The 11,249-nt window shown below is 41.6% G+C and overlaps 1 pseudogene; it reads left to right on the top strand.

Moving 5' to 3' along the window:
* The first annotated feature begins 9,894 nt into the window (after positions 1-9,894).
* LOC114478822 (globoside alpha-1,3-N-acetylgalactosaminyltransferase 1 pseudogene) lies at positions 9,895-10,870 on the top strand (annotated as a pseudogene).
* The last annotated feature ends 379 nt before the right edge of the window (positions 10,871-11,249 follow it).

The raw sequence follows: 11,249 nt of genomic DNA, 5'->3' as shown, positions 1-11,249 counted from the left end.
TATTTTTTTTATTATTTTTTCTTCATTCTAGTTGATTGTTATTATTTAATGTTACACTATCTGAGAGAGCACAGGTCACCAAGACAAATTCCTTGTGTGTATTCATACACTCTTGGTCAATAAAGTTGATTCTGATTCTGATTTTTATACATTTAAGTGCTGCATCTCTTACACTCAATCTGGCAAATTGTGACTTTTGAAGGAAACAGTAACTTACCTCTGAAAACAGGTGAGTCATGCTGTGGTTTATTTACCTTCTCCACAGTCAAAACGTGCGCTACAATGATTTATTGTGATGTGTGGGTACTATAGAGGGTTTTGTAGGAACTTTTTTGGAAGTTGTCGCCTCTCTCACCGCTCTAGTAAGTCTCATGAAAAATGTTGTCTGTGTGTCAGACTGTTTTTGATTTCACCAAAGCTCTTTTATGTAGTTAGCCTGTGTTAGCTGCACCTGACTTTGATGTTCTTTCTCTGTCTTCTTTAAATTAAAACCCTTTGAAGGTGTTTAATTCTCATGGAAGGTGGAGTTACGACTGCTGTCGTATGTTGTGTTTTGTTTTGTGTTTTGTATATTTTGTCGAAATCGTTTCCGGTGAGGGTTGGACTCCGCCAGGGCTGCCCTTTGTCACCGATTCTGTTCATAACTTTTATGGACAGAATTTCTAGGCGCAGTCAGGGAATTAAGGGGGTCCGGTTCGGGGGCCTCAGTATTGCATCACTGCTTTTTGCAGATGATGTGGTCCTGTTGGCTCCAACATACCGTGACCTTCAACTCTCACTGGATCGGTTCGCAGCCGAGTGTGAAGCGGCCGGAATGAGAATCAGCACCTCCAAATCCTAGTCCATGGTTCTCGACCGGAAAAAGGTGGAGTGCCTTCTCCGGGTTGGAGATGAGGTTCTGCCCCAGGTGGAGGAGTTCAAGTACCTCGGGGTCTTGTTCACGAGTGAGGGAAGGATGGAGCGAGAGATCGACAGACGGATTGGTGCGGCGTCTGCAGTGATGCAGAGTCTGCACCAGTCCGTGATTGTGAAAAGGGAGCTGAGCCGAAAAGCAAAGCTCTCGATTTACAGGTCGGTCTACGTTCCAACCCTCACCTATGGTCATGAACTTTGGGTCATGACCGAAAGAACAAGATCACGGGTACAAGCGGCCGAAATGAGTTTCCTCCGTAGGGTGGCTGGGCTCTCCCTTAGAGATAGGGTGAGAAGCTCAGTCATTCGGGAGGGGCTCAAAGTAGAGTCGCTGCTCCTCCGCATCGAGAAGAGCCAGATGAGGTGGCTCGGGCACCTAATTAGGATGCCCCCTGAACGCCTCCCTAGTGAGGCGTTCAGGGCACGTCCCTCCGGAAGGAGGCCCCGGGGAAGACCCAGGACACGCTGGAGAGACTATGTCTCTCGGCTGGCCTGGGAACGTCTCGGGGTCCCTCCGGAAGAGCTGGAGGAAGTGGCCGGGGAGAGGGAAGTCTGGGCCTCCCTACTGAGGATGCTGCCCCCGCGACCCGGAAACGGCTAAGCGGGAGAAGATGGATGGATGGATATTTTTCTGTGTTCTGATGCGCTGTGGGTGTGTCTCTCAATTAACAGCCGAGCCCCTGACTACACGCTGGTCTGGGAAGTAAATGGGTCAACGCTGGATTGGCTGAGCATCAGTGGAGGCCGGCTATATAAGGACTGAAGAGTTCAGATGGGCGGGTCATCCTAACCCTGCTCCAATCAGCACACAGCGCCTCCTTCAGACAGAGTGAGAGAGTTTGACAGCATGTCAGACACTCCAGTAGTATTTGTTTAATTATAGGACCTTTAGTTTAGCTGAGTCAGCTAAAACGTTTGTTCTCTTTGTTTGGGTTCTGCGTAACCCTGTTTGTACAAATCCTCATTTTACCTGTGGTAAATAAATAGCTCTGGTTTGTAAGACGTGTGTTGGTGTGCTGCTTGAGGCCGGTTTAGGGTGGGGCTTTCATGTTGTCATTCAGTAGCTCCTAGGCTAAGAGGTAACAAACGTCTTACTTCCTCGTGGATCATGTGATCGGAAATCAGGCCCGATCACGTGGTTTCAGATTCGATCGGAATCGGACGTTATCTCCCGATCAAGACTCGGATATATATGTATATTTAATATCATTATAGGGGCGGGCGGTATACCGGTTCATACCAAATACCGGTATATATATTTTGTTATAATATACATTTTTAATATACCACCATACCAATATATTGATTACACAACGATTGGAACGCTACGCTGCTCCGCCTCTGACCGGAGCCTTTTCAATGTTGCACTGCGAAGGTAAACAGTAGCGCTATGGTTACCATGGTTACGTTGTAAATGGATAAGAAAGCTCTGAAGCTGGAAAACTAGCAGAACATGATGACACAGAAGAAGTTGTGACAAAAAGAGGAGGAGCCATGTCTGTTGTTTGGTCAGCAGAACAAGTTGATGCAGAGCGGAGGTGGAGAGTTAGACACAAGTTCTCAGACGTTTGTGAATAAAGGACCAAACGTATCGTTAGCCTCTCTGCTAACTAGCCTGATGCTAGTGTGTGTGCGCACTGTGCACAGATGTTTGTGTGATTTGCATGTGTGTGTGTATGTTTGTGTGAGAATAGACCATCCTAAGTCCATCTACTGCAGTATTTATTATAACAAACGCCTACAACAGGACGTGCAGGTGTGTTCTAAATCAGGGATTCTCAACTGGTGGGTCGGGACCCAAAAGTGGATCGCAGGCCTCTACTGGGTGGGTCCTGGACAGCTGGTAAAAAATTAACAAATACTTAAAGTCTTTTATTTTAAAATAACCTTTTCTTTTGACAGGAATGCTGTAAATTGTATGTTGCAAGAAAAAATATATAAATTTGTGTATTTTAAAATATTATATATATATATATATGTGTGTGTGTGTGTGTGTGTGTGTGTGTGTATATTTTCAACAGCTATTTTTGAAAATCTAAATTGAATTGGTTGAATTCTAAAAAAAAAGAAAATAAAGTGGGTCGTGATCAGTTTTTGATCAGATGAACCCCTGTTCTAAATCAACTTCTATCTGCAGACATCACACACTTTATTTAATAAACAGCTGATACTTTACATGCTCTGCACCTGCAATGACAACAAAATAAAGTTGTCATACTTTTCATCAAGAAAAACATACATTTTAATGTGTGAAACTAAATGAGGAGAATAAACATTAAGAGTACAGTTCCTAAAAACACATTACTGGCCTTACTTTACAGCACTTTTATTTTCTTATTTGTTAACATGCCTGTTGGGTATTTTAAGATGAGACACTGTTCATTTCTATATTAGACATTTTTATATAATATTATTTAATCTTGCACTAAAGTCTAAAGTGAATTTTCATTTAATTTATTGCTTGATTGATCAAGCTACGTCACAGAAGTGTTCTGTTTAGGGTTGAATGTTAAAATAAGGTGAATAAAATAAATAATGAACATCCTGGATCTGTTTGTTTTTTTTTTTTTTGCTCTTCTTTATTTTTTTAATGTATTATAAAAGTATAAGATTGAGACTCAGTATCGGCCAATTCATAAAATCAAAAGACTCAAAAAAACCTGATCAGGACATTCTTACTGGATACCATCCAAAAGTGAAACTAGTTCTGATTGGATTTCATCCCATGTCAACATTATAGTTTAGTTTTTATTAGTTAATAAAAATATTAATGTCACATCCACATTCACGGTTTGTTTTTTCCTGGTTTTATTTTGACACTTCCTGTTTTGGTTTCTAATTGTCTTTGTCATTCCAGGCTGCTTCACCCTCTGATCAGCCTGTCCCATCAGTTTCTCCTGGGTTCCCAGCTGCCACTAATCAGTCGTTAGTCTGTCTATTTAGTTCAGCTCCTTCACTTTCTGTTTACCAGATTGTCTGTGTTCATTCTTGACCAGTAATCCAGCGTTTCCATAGTGACGAGTTCTGACTCTTGTTTTTTTCCTCATCCTGCTCCTTTTGTACCTCTGATTGTGCTGACTCATCTATCGTATACTGACCTGTTTATGAATAAACTCTAGAACTGATTTATTTTAGGGCCACATTGATTAAAACATTTAAAAAATGTGAGACTAATGAAATATGGTTGTAATATTACAAGAATAAAATCTTAGGATAATATTAAGAATAAACTTTCTCCGTAATAGACACATTTTCTTTTTAAGGTTCTTATTCTGATAATGTGGTGCAGATTGGCCACAAGATGAAGAATATTCTAGTTTGTAAAATCTATACCAGAGTACAACTTCACTAAGCTCTACACACACCTTATGTTTCACTCTTCTAGATCTGTAGGATATATTATAACAATCATGTAATATTGACTTTATTCATGTAATATTGTTCTATATCTTTGTCGTAATGTTTCAAGTGTATTGTCGTATAATTAAATAAATATATTTAAAATAACGTTTTTTTGCCTTTATTCTTTTAAAAACTTGTTAAAACTATGATGAAACCTTTTACTCTAGAAAATAAAGAGAGTTTAAATGAATGAAGGAATTGACTGAGCAGCTTGGAGCAATAGGTGCAGTATTTGAAGAGGAACATCAGATTGTAACTCTCCTGGGTAGTAGCCATCAAGCTATGCTACAATTGTCACAGTATTAGAAACAAAGATGGACAACTTGACACTACAGTGTCTAGTGCTCGCCCTGGAAGCTGTATAAATGTCCACCTGCTGCAAAGTGATTTCATAGACATCATATACGTAGACGCCTCATGGAGAGCTGCTGCTGATTGGAGCCGACGTGACTAGATGGCACCAGTCTACGGAGGAATGAACTATTAAAGTACTCATTAATCACACATTTGTCCAAATATATTCACACCAGTTGTTCATTACAAACGTCAGACATGTTGAACAGACAGACATAATAAAAAACTAAAAGAACCAAGGAAACATTTAGGTTTATTCAGAGGAAAGATAGAACAAAAAGACAATAATCTTACAGTCATCAACTGTTTCACTGTAATCTGTAAAATACATGAGAAAGCATTACTACTGTATTTTTCTGCACACAGGACGTTATTTTTTTCATCAAAAGTTGATGGTGTGGCTAATGTGGCAGTGTGTTCTGTGTGTGGATTTTTCAGCAAGTCAGCAGCACCATCTAGCGATTACCCACAATGCATTTCAAAATTACATTAAAAGTATATTTGAATCTTGCAGGTCAACTACCTTTAGTAGTAGCCATGGCGACAGTGAGGAGATGCAGCAGCTATACAACTTCCTTCAATTTTACAACAATAGAGGTGCACTGTGTGTAATATTTTAATATACAGTGTTTAAAAAAAATTAAAAGTTCAGTAAATACATCTTTATAAATCTTTGTTTTTCTTTATGTCTTAAATGCTTCAATAAAACAAATATTGGTTATGAATGGATGTTTCTGGACTGAGGGAGGACTGTGGGCGTGTTTGCATGTACGGCAAGAAAGGAGTATTTAGAAGATATAATAAAGTTTTAAATGTGAATTATCTCTGTCAGTTTACAATATTTGAAAATAATAACTGATATTAAGTTGCTAAATCATCACAATAGAGTGTCCAGGAGCAGGAGGGATCACCCCTCCCGTCTCTAAGGCCGGTGCCACAGTGAAAGTGCACGGTAAGTACTGGTGTAGCTGATGACCAGACAGAGCAGGAGCACCTCATTACAGTCAGAAACAATCATAAAAAGCTGTAAAAAGGACTGATATACAGACATAGGGCAGTGAGGAGGTTAGTTTATGTGTACGGTAGAGACACTCTGTTGGCTTAGGAAGGTGCCAATCAATGTACCGTGCAGTTTACCTAGTGGAGCTGTGTGCTATGTGAAGGTGTGGCCAATTTGTGGATTTCTCCTAAAAAATCAAAATATTCTTGGAATGCAGCCAATACAGCGGTGTGTTCTTTACCCCGAACAATACAGTATTTTATTTTATAGATACAACTTAAAAAGCATTCTTCAATTAATTTTCTTCCGCTAATCCGTTGCAGGGTCGCGGGGGCAGCATCCTTAGCAGGGAGGCCCAGACTTCCCTCTCCCCAGCCACTTCATTCAGCTTTTCAGGATCCCAATGCGTTCCCAGGCCAGCCAATAGACTTGGTTTCTCCAGCGTGGCCTGGGTCTCCTTCTGGAGGGACATGCTTTGAATGCCTCACGAGGGAGGCGTTGAGGGGGCATCCTAAATAGGTCCCCGAGCCACCTCATCTGGCTCTTCTCAATGCAGAGGAGCATCTGCTCTACGCTGAGCTCCTCCCGGATGATTGAGCTTCTCACCCTATTTCTAAGGGAGAGCCCAGCCACCCTGTGGAAGAAATTCAAATCGGTTGTTTGACCTGTGATCTTATTCTTTTGGTCATGACCTTAGGTGAGGATAGGAACGTAGATCGACCTGTAAATCGAGAGCTTTGCCTTTCAGCTCAGCTTTCTTTATCACGACGAATCACGCAGCATCAATCTACCCATCAGTCTCTCGCTCCATCCTTCCATCAATCGTGAACAAGACCCAGAGGTACTTGAATTCCTCCACTTGGGGCAGGATCTCATTCCCAACCTGAAGAAGGTACTCCACCTTATTCCGGACGAGAACCATGGACTCGGACTCGGATTTACAGGTACTGATTCTCATCCCAGCCGCTTCATACTCTGCAAAAAGCAGTGATACAATCTTGAGGCCCAGAAACACGAACCCCTCAACACCGTAGCTGCGCCGAGAAATTCTGTCCATAGAAGTTGTGAACAGAATCGGTGACAAAGGGCAGTAATGGCGGAGTCCAACCCTCACTGGAAACAAGTTTGACTTACCAATGTGGATCAAGCTCTGCCTCCGGTCGTACAGGGAACAAACAGCCCCTATCAGAAGGTCCGATACCCTAAACTCCCAGAGGACCACCCACAGGAATCCCCAAGAGACACGGTCGGATGTCTTATCCAGGTCCACAGAACACATGTGGACTGGTAGGGCAAACTCCCATGCACCCTGAAGGACCTGCTGAGGGTGTAGAGCTGGTCCACAGTTCCGCGACCAGGAAGAAAATCACATTGCTCTTCCTGGATCCGAGGTTTGACTATCCAGCGGACCCCCCTCTCCAGTACCCCTGAATAGACCTTACTGGGGATGATGATGAGTGTGATCCTTCTATAGGTCAAACAAACCCTCCGATCTCCCTTCTTTAAGGGAGGGACCACCCCCCCAGTCTGCCAATCCAGGGGCTCTGCCCCCAATGTCCATGCAATGCTGCAGATTTGTGTCATCCAGGATAGCCCCACAACATCCAGGGCCTTGAGGTTCTGCTTTGTGTTTACATGGAAAACCAGTTTATTTGGCTTTAGATAAATCCGCTTTAAAATTAAATCGGGGCAGCCATTTTTGCGGCACAGTTCGGGGTTAAGGGACTTGCTCAACATCCCACAGTGATGGCCCAGGTGAGGCTTGAACCGGCAACCCTCCTATTACAAGCCCAGCGTCCTTAACCACTAGGCCACCACTCCCCTTTAGGTCTGTGGGTTAAGAAGGATCTGATTGATTCTATTGGGAGAAACACACAACAAACCTTTTATTGTCAGCTATAACACAGAACACCACATGAGAACTGTTTTCACTTTTATATTGATTGTAATTTTAAAGCAGCAGCTCAACAATAACACAGTTTCAGTTTGGACCACAAAGCGGAACAGAGATAGGAACTAATCACTGGTAAAAAGCCCTTGTAACGCTTCAGAATTTAAGAATCACCCAACACTTCAGATGAACCTCCAAAAACCTGCAGCAACCTTGTCATGTGTGTTTGTGTGATTTGTCAGTATTTGTAACAGGAATAAATATTTGCTCCCTGGTAAAGACAGTAGCTCTAATAACAGGTAAAATGATAAACTGGTGATATTACAGCCTGTGAATGCAGTACAGGGACACATTTACTCCTCCTCCAGGTCCTAGTGCCAGCCCTCTGGTGAAGCCTGTTCTGTTTACCGTGTTTACCGAGGTCAGTGTGTGTTTAATAAGTCTGTGTGTCCGTGTGAAAGTCTGCATGTTTATGCCTCTGTCCATCCACTCTTTTCATTATATTCATGTCTTTTAAGGCTCATAGTAATTAAATAGTCTGGGCTGCCGCCATCTTGAATTATGTCGTCACCAGTGCGTCATCGCCACAAGTCGCGCAAGTGCAAAATGATCCCAATGAACTTAAAGCGGCTTTAACCAAGTTAAGTGTTTACAAGAAAGTATTAAAATCGGAATAAACCAGCCATTTAATTCAGATTTAAGTTTAATTCAGAATTAAATTAGCATTAGGAATGAACTGTTTACAAGGTCAGGTTAAAGAGAAATTAAATCTCTAATGTAAACGTGGCCACTGAGGATGTAGATGTTCTCAGATGTTCTTCATGTCTCATGGATGTCTAGTGACTGGCTGCTGGGTGGCTTCACTGCACTCTGTAGCTCCACTAGAGGGCAGCACTGTGCTATATCCACTCCTCTATGTTCAGCCTCTGTGTGGATAAGAAGTGCTGCTTTAAAGAGAGCTATTCTACTACTGAATATGAACAGGAGCTGCTTTCTTCCACACATTCAAACCTGCTTGTACAAATGGAACTTTGGCTGTGGATTCTTCTCGCTGCTTTTTGCTTCGGTAACATACAGACTGTACATGTTTGTCTCTGAAACATTTGAATACATTGATGAACTCTTCATGGTACGCTTTGGATTTCAATGTTAAATTCCTTTGGAGCTGACTGGTCTCTCCTTCTGGATGTTCTGTTCTTCCACAGAGTGTAAAGGAGAGGAGAAAGTCACACAGCCACCAGGAGATGTTATTCTGACTCAAGGACAAACTGCTACACTCATGTGTACTTTTAGCACCACTGACTCAAACCCTTTTTTGTTCTGGTACAAACAAGAAGTGAACAGTTACCCAAAGTTTATTCTGAGACGTTCACGTTATTCAGCAGATAATTCTCCAGAGTTTGTGAAGGACAGATTTGATGCTGAGCTCAAAGACAGCTCTGTTCCTCTGATGATTCAGGATCTTCATGTGTCTGACTCTGCTGTGTACTACTGTGCTCTGAGGCCCACAGTGACAGGAAACCACCAACGTCTGGACAAAAAGCTTTGGAGCAAATGTATGTATGTATGTATGTATGTATGTATGTATGTATGTATACAGCATGTATGAACAATAACATCCATTAAAAGAAAATGTAGGTTTACATTCACTTTGTTCCTTCTTGTTTTGTACATTAAAGCAATATCACACTTAATGTTGTGCTGAAATATCAGTACTGGTGTGATTCAGTCGTAGACAGTGTTTGGAATAACAGCGTTTAAAATAACAGCGTGTGTGTGTGTGTGTGTGAGTGTGAGTCTGCCTTTGTCCATCTAAATCCTGTGAAAGGCATAAAACAAGAATCACATCTTATTATACGTAGGCACTGTTACAGAGCTCTGCTTATCAGAGTTTTTGGTATGAGACCTTGAGCAGAGACTGTTTGTTGCTGGCACTGTGAATACAGCACAATCTGTCTGTACTGTGGGTAATCTAATCTAACATGACTCAGCAAAATAGCTGTGTCTCTATTCAAAAGTACAACGATATAATGCAGTGATTGTGTATAAACACATGACAAATTGTACACATGAACACATTTGATGATATGATGATTAACGTAATAATTGCCATAACACTTTCCTATTGGTTTCACATGTTATAGTGACATCATGATGGGACGACTGCAGGTTTACCGAACATCCAATTCAAGGCTGGATATGTTGTTTTTTTATTTCCAAGACCCATCTTTTGATGAGCTCTGCTTTTCTTCTCGTCTTTTTGTGGGTCATCTATATCTACTCTGGAAATACCATCATATCATTTAGTGTTTGTAAGACATTTAAAGAGAAAGACATGGAAGTAAAGCACTGTCCGAACAATAGCAGATGGACAATTGGAGACCTAATGATGTCAAGCAACCTGATATATGACCAGCCAAGTACACAGAGAGGGCGCACTGACGTGGCCACAGTGACAAACTGGAATGCTCCTCTGGTGTGGGAGGGAACCTTTGATCCAATAGTTATAGATGACATCTACAAGAAAATGGACCCCAGAGTGGCCGTGGTGGTTTTTGCTGTTGGAAAATACACACGTTTCATAAAGGGCTTCCTGGAGTCAGCTGAAAACCACTTCCTTGTTGACTTCAGGGTCACTTATTATGTATTCACAGACAATGCAAAAGGTGTTCTCCAAGTTGCTCTGGGTAAAGGTCGCAATATTACAGTGGTCCAACCGTAGGCAGGATGTGGTTCTTGGTGGAATGCAATGGGCCACCATCACTATTGACAAACAGATTCGTTATGAGGCTGATTATCTTTTTATGATGGACATCGACAGCATCTTCTACAATCGTTTTGGAGTCTCTCAGTCGGCTGTCTGCTGTGCTTCATCGTGGCTACTACAAGAATACAAAGAGAAATAGGTTTCCTTATGAGCGCCGGCCTCAGTCAAAGGCTTATATTCCTGCTGGAGAAGGAGACTATTATTACACTGCTGCTGTCTGGAGTGGACACCTGGAAGACATGTACAAACTTGTCAAACACTGCTATTTTCAATCTGAAGAAGACAAGAAAAACAACAATGAAGCTGTGTGGCAGGAAGAGAGTCACCTTAACAAGTACTTGCTGTACAACAAACCAACCAAGGTGCTGTAACCAGAATACTTGTGGTCTGACTATGATAAGGTACCGCTGGATATTAAAGTCGTCAGGATCTCACAGTTGCGAAAAAATTATGCCAAAGTGATCATGTGCTTAGTATTCAAAAAATAATTATTTTGCAATACATCGGAAATTTGTGGTGGCTTGTTTCATTTTTCTAGGGTTGATAATTAAAAACAAACGTGTGGGGGTAAATGTGTGGGTCAAGACCTGTCCAGCCTATACCTTTTTTTTTGACCAGCATTAGAGCTGCTGCCGGTGACAATACCTAACATTTTTTATAACACAAATAAAGACATAGTGAGGCCTCATAGATAAATAAATCGAAGGTATTTCTTCTGAAAAATGGGAGGATTTACTCACAAACAGACGTGGATATAATATACAGCGTACAATGACTCAGTGAGCATTGAAAGAATAAAGCCAGTGATATATAACAATAAACTAGAAAGCAGAGGAAAAAAAAAAAGTGACATCATGAGGAGGAGGGACTTCCTGTACAAAAGGACAGAAGCTGGTTGTCAGCATGAGAAAGAAGTCAGAGTT

The sequence above is a fragment of the Gouania willdenowi genome, chromosome 17, assembly GCF_900634775.1.
Source record: "Gouania willdenowi chromosome 17, fGouWil2.1, whole genome shotgun sequence".
Classification (NCBI taxonomy): domain Eukaryota; kingdom Metazoa; phylum Chordata; class Actinopteri; order Blenniiformes; family Gobiesocidae; genus Gouania; species Gouania willdenowi.
This window is presented reverse-complemented; position numbering and strand designations above follow the sequence as displayed.